This window comes from Oncorhynchus nerka, unplaced genomic scaffold, assembly GCF_034236695.1.
Source record: "Oncorhynchus nerka isolate Pitt River unplaced genomic scaffold, Oner_Uvic_2.0 unplaced_scaffold_1084, whole genome shotgun sequence".
NCBI classification, from domain to species: domain Eukaryota; kingdom Metazoa; phylum Chordata; class Actinopteri; order Salmoniformes; family Salmonidae; genus Oncorhynchus; species Oncorhynchus nerka.
This window is the reverse complement of record NW_027040232.1, coordinates 88,267-104,173: the sequence shown is the minus strand read 5'-3', so window position 1 is coordinate 104,173 and position 15,907 is coordinate 88,267.

Genomic DNA, 15,907 nt, shown 5'->3' with positions numbered 1-15,907 from the left:
CAATATAACATTTGGCTTAGTGACGCCATTTCATAGTTTAAACTGGTTTTCTAGTTCTATACGGTACATTCAGAAACTGTTCAGAACCCTTGACTTTATCAACATTTTGTTACGTTACAGCCTTGATTCTAAATTGATATAATAACAATTTTTCCTCATCAATCTACAAATATTACCCCACAATGACAAAGCAAAACAGGTTTTAGACCCTTTGCTATGAGACTCAACATTTATTTGCTCAGGTGCATCCTGTTTCCATTGATAATCCTTGAGATGTTTCTACAACTTGAGTTGAGTCCACCTATTCTAAATTAAATTGATTGGACATTATTGGAAAGGCACACACCTGTCTATATAAGGTCGAATGTTGACAGTGAATATCAGCGAAAACCAAGCCATGAGGTTGGAAAATTATCCGTAGAGGCAGGTGAGACAGGATTATGTCGAGGCACAGATCTGGGGGTATAAAAACACTTCTGCGGCATAGAAGGTCCCCCAAAAACACAGTGGCTTCCATCATTCTTAAATGGAAGGTTAGAACCACCAAGACTTCCTCGAGCTGCCTTGTCACGACTTCCGCTAAGTTGGCCCCCTGCCTGTTCGGGCGGTGCTTTCGTGATCGTAAATCACCTGACCTACTAGCCTTTTCGTTTTGCTTGTTTTGTCTTATTAGTTGCACCTGTGTCTCTTGTGTTTACTTGACGCTGTGCTTCCTTGTTTGCCATAGCCAGGCTACCCGCCCTTGTTTTGTCTTATTAGGCATCTGCACGGTGTCTGTTGTGTTTGACTTGATGGGCTTCCTTATTTATAGCTAGGCTACCTGGCCTTGTTTTGTCTTATTGGCATTGGTTGCACCTATTGTCTTTTGTGTGTTACTTGATGGGCTTCCCCTTATTCATAGCTAGGCTACCCACCCCTTGTTTTGTCTCATTAGGCTTGCACCTGTGTCTTTTGTGCCGCACTTGATGTGCTTCCCTTATTTATGGCTAGGCTGCCCGGGCCCTTGTTTTGTCTTATTGAGTTTGCACCTATAACCGTGTCTTTTGTGTTTACTTGATGGGCTTCCTTATTTATAGCTAGGCTACCGCCCTTGTTTTGTCTTATTAGGTGCACCCGTGTCATGTTGTGTTTACTTGATGGGCTTCCTCATGGATAGCTAGGCTGCCCGCCCTTGTGTTTTGTCTTATTAGTTGCACATGTCTTTTGTGTTTACTTGATAGCTTCCTTTTTATAGCTAGGCTACCCGCCCTTGTTTTGTCTTATTAGTTGCACCTGTGTCTTTTGTGTTTACTTGATGTGCTTCCTTATTTATAGCCAGGCTACCGCCCTTGTTTTGTCTTATTAGTTGCACCTGTGTCTTTGTGTTTACTTGATGGGCCCTTATTTATAGCTAGCTACCGCCCTTGTTTTGTCTTAATATTGCACCTGTGTCTTTTGTGTTTACTTGATGGGCTTCCTTATTCACTTAGCTAGGCTACCCGCCCTTGTTTTGTCTTATTAGTTGCACCTGTGTCTTTTGTGTTTACTTGATGTGCTTCCTTATTTATAGCTAGGCTACCCGCCCTTGTTTTGTCTTATTAGTTGCACCTGTGTCTTTTGTGTTTACTTGATGGGCTTCCTTATTTATAGCAGGAGCTACCCGCCCTTGTTTTGTCTTATTAGTTTGCACCTGTGTCTTTTGTGTTTTACTTGATGGGGCTTCCTTATGTAAAGCTAGGCTACCAACCCTTATTTTGTATGGATTATTCTTATGTTACGTGTGTATGATTTTGGTGTTTGTGCTCCGGACCTGGTACCCTGTGTTGGCTTGGTCCACATTTTCCCAACGCCCTGTGTTGTGGGCATTGTGTTCGTCGTCATTAAGTGCACTTCTTGAACTCTATGCTCTCTGCTTCTGATTCTTCCCTCACTCACCTAGTTTCCAGACACGCCTGGCACAACTGAGCATCAGGGGAGAAGGACCATGGTCAGGGATGTGACCAAGATTCCGATGGTCACTCTGAAAGAGCTCCGGAGTTTTCCAGAAGGACAAAACATCTCGGTGTTATTGCGGCCTTTGTGGTAGAGTGGCCAGACGGAGAGCCACACCCAGTAAAGGCACCTGACAGCCTGCTTGAGTTGCCAAAGGCTTCGAAAGGACCATGAGAAACAAGATTCCCTGGTCGGATGAAACCAAGATTGAACTCTTTGGCCTGAATGCCAAGCGTCACGTCTGGAGGAAACCTGGCACCATCCCTACAGTGAAACATTGTGGTGGCAGAATCATGATGTGGGGATGTTTTTCAGCGGCAGGGACTGGGAGACTATCAGGATCGAGGAAAGATGAATGGAGCAAAGTACTGAGAGATCCTTGATGAAAACCTGCTCCAGAGGCACTCAGGACGTCAGACCGGGGCGAAAGTTCACCTTCCAACAGGACAATGACCCTAAGCACAGCTAAGATAACACAGGAGTGGCTTCAGTCTCTGAATGTCCTTCAGTGGTCCAACTTGAACCCGATCGAACATCTCTGGAGACCTGAAAGTAGCTGTGCAGCGACTCTCCCCATCCAACCTGACAGAACTTGAGAGGATCTGCAGAGAAGAATGGGAGAGCTCCGTAAATGCAGGTGTACAAGCTTGTAGTGTCATACCTAAGAAAACTCAAGGCTGTAATCGCTGCCAAAGGTCTGTCAACAAAGCACTGACTAAAGGGTCTGAAAACATATGTAAATGTGTTATTTCACTTGTTTGTTTTTAATACAGTTGCAAAATATTCTAAAAACCTATTTTTGCTTTGTCATTATGGCTGGAACCTAGAGGAAACAGTATGATCAATATAATGTAGTAATATTTCCAATCTCCAATAAATATATGTTACCGGTAAGTTCCCATGATCCAAGATGTCTGGAGTAAATGAATTGCAAAGATCCTAAAATGGAAAAACAACAGCTCTTAAACCAACAGTTTGGAGAAGTGAATAGAGAATAGAACTGCTACAGTGCACTGTAGTTATGTTTGTTCCCTTCCCCAGATCTGTGCTTTTACACAATCCTGTCTCGGAGCTCTACGGACAATTCCTGCCATAGCAAAGGCTCAGAATACTCATGTAAATAAGGCATTTGGGGTTTTATTTTTTATACATTTGCAAACATTTTCCAAAAACCTGTTTATGCTTTGTCATTATAGATATTGTGTGTAGATTGATGAGGAGGAAAAGTATTTAATCCATTTTAGAATAAGGCTGTAACGTAACAAAATGTGGAAAAGTCAAGGGGTCTGAATACTTTCTGAATACACTGTAATTACCTGTTATGACTGTTTCTAGTTTATTTCTCTGCATTGTTGGGAGGAGCGTTAGTTAGCATTTCCCTGTTAGTCTATACTTGTTGTTTACCAAGCATGGGACAAATAACATTTCATTTGAATCGTTTTCAGACACCAATACCTTTTAGCATCTTCAAACTGAACGTTGTCATGTTTTAAAGAAACCTCGGTAAGGCCAATTTTAGTGAACCTTAACCCGACCACTGGCTGCACTTCGTCAAGGTGGTCGGGAACTCTAGTATAACGGTTTTGGCTTGACAGTCGCTGACCCAAATGGGAGTACCGCATAGGTTTTTAAAAGAAGAATATTACTGAAAAATGCTTCATGATCATAGTTCAACTGTCACACCACCCATCGAAACCCAAAAGATAGCGGATTTTACCACATCGTTTCAAAACAATGTAATTGTAAACAAACACCATAAAGCCTCCAACACATACGACGTTGAACTCATGGATGGTTAGTCGTTGCATCCATCTCTCTGTTTATGAATGTGAGTGTTTACAGTTTCTCCACCCTGTTTAACAAAACAGAGGTGGGGGTAACTGCTTTGTGGTTGTAGTTTGAACGTCAGATTGGCCATCAAAGCTCAACTCCATGAACTAAAAACTGGTAGGACCTAGAGGAGTCCTCTAGCTCAGCTGGTAGAGCATGGTGCTTAGTGCTTACAATGCCATGATGGGGCCCAGGACCGAGTTGGGAAACCTGTCTTAACACTCTGCTGCAGACAACAATACATTATTAACACTTGATGACACCCAGTGGACAAAAACACAGGACCAGCACCACTACTAACAATGAAAACAGTACCAGCACCTTTGCATACTAACATAATGAAAACAGAACCAGCACCACTACTAACATAATAAAAACAGAACCAGCACCACTACTAACATAATGAAAACAGAACCAGCACCACTACTAACATAATGAAAACAGAACCAGCACCACTACTAACATAATGAAAAAAACAGAACCAGCACCACTACTAACATAATGAAAAAGAACCAGCACCTACTAACATAATAAAAACAGAACCAGCACCACTACTAACATAATGAAAACAGTACCAGCACCACTACTAACATAATGAAAACAGAACCAGCACCACTACTAACATAATGAAAACAGTACCAGCACCACTACTAACAATGAAAACAGTACCAGCACCACTACTAACAATGAAAAAAACAGTACCAGCACCACTACTAACATAATAAAAACAGAACCAGCACCACTACTAACATAATGAAAACAGAACCAGCACCACTACTAACATAATGAAAACAGAACCAGCACCACTACTAACATAATGAAAACAGAACCAGCACCACTACTAACATAATAAAAAACAGAACCAGCACCACTACTAACATAATGAAAACAGAACCAGCACCACTACTAACATAATGAAAACAGTACCAGCACCACTACTAACAATGAAAACAGTACCAGCACCACTACTAACAATGAAAACAGTACCAGCACCACTACTAACATAATAAAAACAGAACCAGCACCACTACTAACATAATGAAAACAGAACCAGCACCTACTAACATAATAAAAACAGAACCAGCACCACTACTAACATAATGAAAACAGAACCACACCACTACTAACATAATGAAAACAGAACCAGCACCACTAAAAACATAATGAAAAAGTCTGAAGACATGGGCTATTCCGTTCCTATTTTACAGATATGCCTAATATGAACAAACGCCACAATCCCTAGCAGGCCTACGGTCAGTTATGTCAATAGCCAAAGTGTAATAGCAGGTTATAACACATCACTAGTGCTTCCCACGTGGTAATTTGGCAGTTCAACTGTAGTTCTGTTTTTTCTATTATAATTACATTGCATAAAAACAACTTGTTTGGACACTGGTTGATAGCAGATTATTCACGTATAATTCCTGTTTAATGTCTGTTAAAGTTCCATTGGAATTGTCCTGCAACCAGGCAATTCCATTAACTAATTCCCTTGGGGGAAAAAATCTTCATGGAAATGGAGGCGATGAAAAGTGGACGAATTGGAGGAAACGGAGAAAAAGTTGGTGAAGCAACAGCTGAATGAGAACAATATAGTTGTCAGTTGCGATGGTATGGAGCAGGATGAGGTTCAGGACAGGAAACGGTCTGTAGTGGAAAGACAGGAAGAAGAAAGATGATACAGAAAGCAGTGGAGCGCCTAGTAAAAGAAAGAAGAAGAAGAGAGATGATACAGAAAGCAGTGGAGCGTCTAGTAAAGAAAGAAGAAGAAGAGAGATGATACAGAAAGCAGTGGAGCGTCTAGTAAAGACAGAAAGAAGAAGAGAGATGATACAGAAAGATGGAGCGTCTAGTAAAGAAAGAAGAAGAAGAGAGATGATACAGAAAGCAGTGGGAGCGTCTAGTAAAGAAAATAGAAGAAGAGAGATGGATACAGAAAGCAGTGGAGCGTCTAGTAAAGAAAGAAGAAGAAGAGAGATGATACAGAAAGCAGTGGAGCGTCTAGTAAAGAAAGAAGAAGAAGAGAGATGATACAGAAAGCAGTGGAGCTGCCTAGTAAAGAAAGAAGAAGAAGAGATGATACAGAAAGCAGTGGAGCGTCTAGTAAAGAAAGAAGAAAGAGAGATGATACAGAAAGCAGGAGCATCTAGTAAAGAAAGAAGAAGAAGAGAGATGATACAGAAAGCAGTGGAGCGTCTAGTAAAGAAAGAAGAAGAAGAGAGATGATACAGAAAACAGTGGGAGCGTCTAGTAAAGAAAGCATAAAGAGGGCCGAGGGTAGGAAGCAAGAGCAGTGATGTGTTGGAGTGGAGTTGGTGAGTTTAATGAGACCACAGGGCCTCACTTACACCTTATCTGACTAACTAATGCAGAAAAATAGATTGAGTTGTAGAGAATCAAAGGACCATGAATGTAATAATAAATCGTAGTCACCACTACAGAATATCCAGTCAGAACAAGGATGAGATGGATGTCAAAGGCTTTGAAGGTTTTCCTGGGAAATGTACGTATAGGATTCCTTAGTTTCAATGTTAGAGAATTTGTCCCATATGCACTGCAGTGTTTTAAATACCAAAGAATGGGACATGTAGTTGCTCAGTGTAAAAAGAAAAGATGTGCCAAGTGGGGAGAACAACATGATGACGGTGGATGTGGAAGCAATGTGAAGGTTAAGTGCTGTAAATGTGGGGAGAACACAGTGGATGCCAGGTACAGAGAGAGGATAGAGAGGCTCAGAGATACAGGATCCCAGTCATGATGTATCATATGCAGAGGCTGTAAAACAGATTGGTAGAACTACAGTGAGGACTGATGGAGCTGACATGGATGTATCTGTAGTAAGTGGACCTACTGTCAGACTGATGGAGCTGACATGGATGTATCTGTAGTGGTAGACCTACTGTCAGACTGATGGAGCTGAGATGGATGTATCTGTAGTAAGTGGACCTACTGTCAGACTGATGGAGCTGACATGGATGTTCCTGTAGTAAGTGGACCTACTGTCAGACTGATGGAGCTGACATGGATGTATCTGTAGTAAGTAGACCTACTGTCAGACTGATGGAGCTGAGATGGATGTATCTGTGGTAAGTAGACCTACTGTCAGACTGATGGAGCTGAGATGGATGTATCTGTGGTAAGTAGACCTACTGTCAGACTGATGGAGCTGACATGGATGTATCTGTGGTAAGTAGACCTACTGTCAGACTGATGGAGCTGAGATGGATGTATCTGTGGTAAGTAGACCTACTGTCAGACTGATGGAGCTGAGATGGATGTATCTGTGGTAAGTAGACCTACTGTCAGACTGATGGAGCTGACATGGATGTATCTGTGGTAAAGTAGACCTACTGTCAGACTGATGGAGCTGAGATGGATGTATCTGTGGTAAGTAGACCTACTGTCAGACTGATGGAGCTGACATGGATGTATCTGTGGTAAGTAGACCTACTGTCAGACTGATGGAGCTGAGATGGATGTATCTGTAGTAAGGGAACCTACTGTCAGACTGATGGAGCTGAGATGGACAGTGGACCTACTGTCAGACTGATGGAGCTGACATGGAGTATCTGTAGTAAGTAGACCTACTGTCAGACTGATGGAGCTGACATGGATGTATCTGTAGTAAGTAGACCTACTGTCAGACTGATGGAGCTGAGATGGATGTATCTGTAGTAAGTAGACCTACTGTCAGACTGATGGAGCTGACATGGATGTATCTGTAGTAAGTAGACCTACTGTCAGACTGATGGAGCTGAGATGGATGTATCTGTGGTAAGTAGACCTACTGTCAGACTGATGGAGCTGAGATGGATGTTCCTGTAGTAAGTGGACCTACTGTCAGACTGATGGAGCTGACATGGATGTATCTGTGGTAAGTAGACCTACTGTCAGACTGATGGAGCTGACATGGATGTATCTGTAGTAAGTAGACCTACTGTCAGACTGATGGAGCTGACATGGATGTATCTGTAGTAAGTAGACCTACTGTCAGACTGATGGAGCTGACATGGATGTATATGTAGTAAGTAGACCTACTGCCAGACTGATGGAGCTGACATGGATGTACCTGTAGTAAGTAGACCTACTGTCAGACTGATGGAGCTGACATGGATGTATCTGTAGTGGGTCTTGTGTTTCTGCTGGTCCTGGCTTGGTTTGGAGGTCTGTTCAGAAATATTGTGGACACTTTGATTAAAATTATTATTTACCGTTATTTAACTAGGCAAGTCAGTTAAGAACAAATTCTTATTTTCAATGACGGCCTAGGAACAGTGGGTTAACTGGTCTAGGAACAGTGGGTTAACTGCCTGTTCAGGGGTAGAACGACAGACTTGCCAGCTCGGGGGGATTGAACTAGTCCACCACTCTAACCACTAGGCTACCCTGCCGCCCCATAATGAATAAAGTTGGCTTCATAGTTTTTATCAATACGACTCTGGATGTGGAAAGCAGAAATGACAGGTTGAAGGTTATTGTGAAGATGGAAAAATATATATTGGTGGTAACAAACGGTTGTTGACATGCTGAACAATCCTAAAGCAGGAGTTTTAAAGATAAAGCTTATTAGGGTTGGGGAGTGGGGGGAGGTTGTGGTAGAAGTTAAGGATTTATTTGGTTTTGAATTGTATATTCGTGGTAGTACAGAATTAGTCAAATCATGATTGATTCCAGGACAGGAGTTGGCGGCACTTTAAACGTTTGTTTGCGGACCGCCATGAAGAAGAAGAAAACCTCGCCAACAACACAACGTCAATCCCGGAAATACGACACGAACAAAGAGGAGAACAACACGAGACTCAGTCGTATCGATTGTGCTGTGGACAAACTACGCGGTGAGGTGATACCTATTCCGCAGCTAGTTAGCTAGATTAATTGATCAAACCACTTTGTATATGTTGTTCGTTGGCAACCTTGAACTTTATGAAGTTTTTGGAACAGATTCCTGTTGGAACGTTCCACAGTAGAACGTTGAACCAGTAACCGGAAGGTTGCTATATCGAATCCCCGACCTGAAAAGGTAAAAATCTGTGGTTCTGCCCCTGAACAAGGCAGATAACCCGCTGTTCCTAGGCCGTCGTTGTAAATAAGAATGTGTATTTAACTGACTTGCATAGTTAAATAAAGGTCAAATAAAAAAAATATAAATTCATTTTCGTAGGAAATACTACAATCTTTACTGGTCTCTCTATCTAATTTACACACACACAGTAGATTGCAGTGTTTGCAGAGAATATCTACTATATATGATCTATATGTGATTTACTATATGTTCCTTGCTCATTGACTTTAGACATGGCCCATAATCCTCCTAGAACCCAAGGTTAATTATAATACACAATGTGCTACCAAGGGTGCAGCGGTCTAAGGCACTGCATCTCAGTGCAAGAGGCGTCACTACAGTCCTGGTTCGATTTCCAGGCTGTATCACAACCGGCTGTAATTGGAGTCCAATAGGGCTGCGACAATTGGCCCAGCGTCGTCCGGGTTTGGTTGGGGTAGGGCGTCATTGTAAATAGGAATTTGTTCTTAACTTATTTGCCTAGTTAAATGAAAAATAGTTCACATTTCCTGTTGCTGCAGGATTATTTTCTTGCTGAAGCAAACATGGCTCAAATGAAGATCCTACCTCTGTATGTAATACAAAGACCACTTTAAACCAGTAACTAACAACATTTGATGTTTACACTATTTTTGTGCAGATTCTCCTCTCCTCCTGGAACCCAATGATCCCGTTGTTGGACAGGCCTTCACCTTGTCATCATCGACTAATGGGACAATGGAAGAAGAGAGCCAGGACTGTGTCAGAGTGTCTGACAGCTCAGCTGAGGCTATGGAGGAGTTAAGCATCACAGAGTGTAGAGTAGTGGACCAGAGCCTGTGTACTACTGATCCTCCCATGGTAAGACCCTCACTGGAAAGAAATACAAGTTGACTATGTTTCTATTACATTTCTCTTCATATTCTTTCAAATCTATTGTTTTTCAATTTTAGAAGTCTCTTGACAACTTTGAAGCAGAAATCTACGATCATGAGGGCAAGGAGCATACAGGTAACTCAGTATTATTTTACTTGTTTTCTCATGAATAGTTTGTAAGGACAATGCCTCATTTTTCAAGTCATATTCAGGGAATGTAATTAAAATGTCATTCTTCACCATTGTTTCCTCTAGGTTCCAGTGCCCCAGTGCAGGTCTGTTCCAGTGCAGTATAACAGGCCTGGTGTTCAGGATGGAGGGGAGAAGGAGAGGTGCTCTATAGGACAGTCCACTGGGACATGAGGCTTCTTTCCCAGAATGGAAAGAGGCCTGCAGGACCCCTGTTCAACATCGACTGTCCTCAGAAGTCTGTCTGTCAACTACACCTCCCACACTGTCAGATTCATTCTGGTGAGTATTTTCATGAGTGAAAGATGTTCAACTGACCAGAACAAGATTGTAAATGAATTTGTTCATTGCCTCATTTGTCATTGCTGTTGTAGTACATCAGAAAGCTCAGTGTTCTCTTTTGGGAGATTCTCAATTGCACAAAAGTCTGCCTAGAAAGAGTAGTAATAATTACTAATAATAAAATGCCGATTGCCTCCTGCAGAAGAGGATGCTCAGGCCTATCCTCCTGCAGAAGAGGATGCTCAGGCCTATCCTCCTGCAGAAGAGGATGCTCAGGCCTATCCTCCTGCAGAAGAGATGCTCAGGCCTATCCTCCTGCAAGAAGAGGATGCTCAGGCCTATCCTCCTGCAGAAGAGGATGCTCAGGCCTATCCTCCTGCAGAAGAGGATGCTCAGGCCTATCCTCCTGCAGAAGAGGATGCTCAGGCCTATCCTCCTGCAGAAGAGGATGCTCAGGCCTATCCTCCTGCAGAAGAGGATGCTCAGGCCTATCCTCCTGCAGAAGAGGATGCTCAGGCCTATCCTCCTGTAGAAGAGGATGCTCAGGTCTATCCTCCCGCGGAAGATTACGAAATCAGCCCTTTGAAACAGCTGTTTTCTTATAAGAGAAAATGCGTACCTTTGAAAACAAATGGAGAAGTAGCATATTATCTATGAAACATCCAGCACAACTAACTACATGTCATTTGGGATTCCACCCTTGTAAATTTAATTTGTGTGACTCGATAGTGGAGAAGGAGTTTCATTTCATACAAGCGCATTTGTTTCCACATTACTTCAATTACCTTTGACCTTTTTCAGAAGGAGGTGAGGAGAGGATGCGAGAGGAATTGAGGAAATCCAATTTGAGTTTCTGTTTCTTTCCTAGATGGTGGATGTGACTTCCTGTCTGTAGCCCATGTGACTGATGACAACGTGGAGTTTCTCCCCCCCATGAGACAACAGACACACATGTCATAATAAACATCACTGGATCCTCTGCTTATGGTGATGTCACAGATGATGATGCTCCCATCTCTCCTATCCAGGGGCTTGTGTTGTTGTTCTACCAACCGTTTCTCTCTGAAGAGCGGTCCATCCTGAATGTGTTGTTGCTTCCCAGAAATGTTGTGATCAGGGAGGAAGCATAACTAAGATTTCAAATCCCACTTCTATCTGTCTGGAATTCTATCAGGCTGGCAGTGTCAAACAACATAGAATAATAACATTCTCTCTGTGCCACAAGAACACATGTTCATATACTTGTTGACACCAAACCAGAATCAAGTATTAATAATTCTGACAAAGGGCTTGAGTTTGCACCACATGTGTATTTGATTGAAGCAACATTTCTGTCCATTGTTGATTCTCAAGGTGCAGGAGGAGAGGAAGAGGAGGAATGGAGACAAAGAAACCTTTGTTGAAACAAATCCTCACTGTAATCTAACCCGAAGAAAGCATACATTCTCTCCACAGATATTACAGATGGATATAGGATCAGCCCAACAGTAATTCATATCTATAAGTCATAAAGAGATTACAACTTTAGATTTTTCTCTGTGACCTCAGTATCTTCACACTTCATTTAAATCGTAGATTCTGACTCTGGCTTTTCTGTTCCAGACAGCAGAATTTCTGGATTTCAGTCCTATGAAAACTACTTCCCCACATTTCAGTTGTTCTTGCTGACTGTTGTTAAAGAGTTTGATCTCCTTCTGAAAGAAAATGGCAGCACTGAAAATCAATGGGAGAGACATGTCTGGCTTCCAGGTAACAGAAATGTTGAGCTAAACTCAAATGAACTCTGACATGTGGTGTAGGTAGAAGTAGCATTAGGAATAGAAGTAGAACTACAGGTGTTGCTGTTATTGAATTATGATGAAATGTTCTCATCAGGATTTCTAGTTCTATTAGTCTCTCCCTGATGGCCACCTCATCACAAACAATGATAATATGAGGAAATCCCATTTGAAAAAAAAACAAAAATTCTTCTAATGGTTCTGTGTTGTAAAATGTGTTATGTGTTACACCTGCAGCTCCTGTCCAGGTCCAACCTCACGGGCCTGTGGCACCAGTACCAGCAGCTTCTGCCCAGCCTCATGGGCCTGCAGTTCCTATCCAGCTTCAGGCAGTTCCAACTCTGCATCAGCCTGCACCTCAGCCAGCAGGCCCCGCCCAGGTCCAGCCTCATGGGCCTGCACCAGTACCAGCAGGCCCCGCCCAGGTCCAGCCTCATGGGCCTGCAGCTCCTACTGCTGTTGTCCGTCCATCTGTCCGTGAAGATTAACTAGACTTGAGATAATCAAATCAGCGGCTTCCAAATAAACATTTAATGAAAAGTATCTTAAAGGAGCAATCTGTGATTTAGTAGAGCTGGGAATTTCAGGGACCTCACAATACAATACTTCAGTGCCGATACGATATGTATTGCAATTCTATACTGAACAAAAATGTAAACGAAACAAGAACCCCCAAAAATGTCATAAGCACAGAAAGCTTATTTCTCTCAAATGTTATGCACAGTTGCTTACTTCCCAGTTAGTGAGCATGTCTTGTTTGATAGGATAATCCATCCACGTGACAGATGTGGCTTATCAAGAAGTTGATTAAAACAGCATGATCATTACACAGGTGCACCTTGTGCTGGGGACAAAAGCCCACTCTAAAATGTGCCGTTTTGATGCACAACACTACAGATATCTCAAGTTTTGTGGGTGGGTGCAATTGGCATGCTGACCGCAGGGAATGTCCACCAGAGCTGTTGCCAGAGAATTTTATGATTTTTCTCGGCCATAAGCTCCAACGTTGTTTTAGAATTTGGCAGTATGTCCAATCGGCCTCACAACCTCCTACAAAGTGTAACCATGCCAGCCCAGGGCCTCCACATTCGGTTTCATCATCTGAGACCAGCCATCCGGACAGCTGAGGAAACTGATGAGCATTTTGTCTGTAATCAGTCCTTTTTGTGGAGGAAAAACTCATTCTGATTGGCTGGGCATGGCTCCCCAGTGGGTAGGCCTATGCCCACCCATGGCTGCGCCCCTGCCCAATAGTGAAATTCATAGATTAGAGACTAAATAATTCATTTCAGTTGACTGATTTCCTAATATGATATCAGATATTTTATACACCAGGGTTGTGCTCAATTCGAATTTGGGAATTGACTCCCATTCCACTTGTGAGTTGAAATTAAATTTCAATCGGCCACAACACAGGATGTAGAATATGAATTTTGAGTGACAGGAAATTCAAAGAAATTTCACTCGGTCATAGAACATGAGTTTCATTGAATCTGTCTGACAGGTCACACTTCCAGAAACCAAAGAATATATCACTTTTCTCTGGAAACAATGTTCATATACTCTATTAACCTTACTGCTTAGAATAAACCATTATATTTCCACCAACCATTTCATTTGTTTGGCTTTGTCTTGAAGGCTTTAGGGTAAATTTGTGCATTAAACTAATGCATTGTGGGAAATGTATTTTCCCCATATTGAACAACATATAAGTGATTAATGAAATATAACTACAGGTTTTGTTTTCCTTGTTTTCATTCATTTTAAGAGTTTGTCCTGAAAATCAATTGTTTCATCAATATTTTATACGCATGTATATATGTTTGGTATTTTATTTACAAGATGTATATTTGTATACACTACAACTATAGAATCAAATAGGCATTTGAATATTACTGAATTCAACTCTATTTCCTTGAATTGCAATTCGGTATCCTGCTTATTAATTCAAATTCATGAATTTAATATATGAGCCATTCTAAATTCAATTCTGAATTGACCACAACTCTGTTATACACTACAGTACATATTTCCCTGAGTGAAATGACTCCCTGACGTTCAGTCTGATTAAAGCTGGAATCCTTAATGGTTAAACAGCCACGTCCATTTGCAATATTACAAACAAGCTACTGTAAACAACCACACTGTTTTCCCCTTGAACGTCCTTTTATGCTCAATAGAGGAGCACAATATTCACTTTAATGATTTTTACCATGCTACACGACGCTCTGTTGCTAGGCAACAAAAACAACTGTGGTGGGGCGGACAGTGGGGCTGCTTCCCCCTACTGCTGATATACAGTATTTGTAATCTCAATTGAATTGAGGGAGATTAAATAGATTCATGCAATTACAAAACACTATAACAGATATTTAAACACTACACAATATGACATCTTTCCCTGAGAGTGAAATGAGTCCCTGAGATTCAGCCTGATTAAGTCTGTAATGGCAGAAGTCAAACTCCTATTTCTCTGATCAATCACAAAGGAGACTAGTCCCTATTGTTGGAAAATAATGTCAGTACATTTTAAAAGATGCTCTTAACCGTTATATAAACATATACACTATCTAAACAGAGATATACAGTGGGGGAGAACAAGGATTTGATACACTGACGATTTTGCAGGTTTTCCTACTTACAAAGCATGTAGAGGTTTGTAATTTTTATCATAGGTACACTTCAACTGTGAGAGACGGAATCTAAAACAAAAATCCAGAAAATCACATTGTATGATTTTTAAGTAATTAATTAGCATTTTATTGCATGACATAAGTATTTGATCACCTACCAACCAGTAAGAATTCCGTCTCTCACAGACCTGTTAGTTTTTCTTTAAGAAGCACTCCTGTTCTCCACTCATTACCTGTATTAACTGCACCTGTTTGAACTCATTACCTATATAAAAACACCTGTCCACACTCAATCAAACAGACTCCAACCTCTCCACAATGGCCAAGACCAGAGAGCTGTGTAAGGACATCAGGGATAAAATTGTAGACCTGCACAAGGCTGGGATGGGTTACAGGACAATAGGCAAGCAGCTTGGTGAGAAGACAACAACTGTTGGCGCAATTATTCGAAAATGGAAGAAGTTCAAGATGACGGTCAATCACCCTCGGTCTAGGGCTCCATGCAAGGTCTCACCTCGTGGAGCATCAATGATCATGAGAAAGGTGAGGGATCAGCCCAGAACTACACGGCAGGACCTGGTCAATCACCTGAAGAGAGCTGGGACCACAGTCTCAAAGAAAACCATTAGTAACACACTACGCCGTCATGGATTCAAATCCTGCAGCGCACGCAAGGTCCCCCTGCTCAAGCCAGCACATGTCCAGGCCCGTCTGAAGTTTGCCAATGACCATCTGGATGATCCAGAGGAGGAATGGGAGAAGGTCATGTGGTCTGATGAGACAAAAATATAGCTTTTTCGTCTAAACTCCACTCGCCGTGTTTGGAGGAAGAAGAACACCATCCCAACCGTGAAGCATGGAGGTGGAAGCAGCATTCTTTGGGGATGCTTTTCTGTAAAGGGGACAAGACGACGGCACAATTGAGGGGAGGATTGATGGGGCCATGTATCGAGATCTTGGCCAACAACATCCTTCCCTCAATAAGAGCATTGATGAAGATGGGTCGTGACTGGGTCTTCCAGCATGACAACGACCCGAAACCCACAGCCAGGGCAACTAAGGAGTGGCTCCGTAGAAGCATCTCAAGGTCCTGGAGTGGCCTAGCCAGTCTCAGACCTGAACCCAATAGAACAACTTTGGAGGAGCTGAAAGTCTGTATTGCCCAGCGACAGCCCCGAAACCTGAAGGATCTGGAGAAGGTCTGTATGGAGGAGTGGGCCAAAATCCCTGCTGCAGTGTGTGCAAACCTGGTCAAGAACTACAGTAAACGTATGATCTGTAATTGCAAACAAAGGTTTATGTACCAA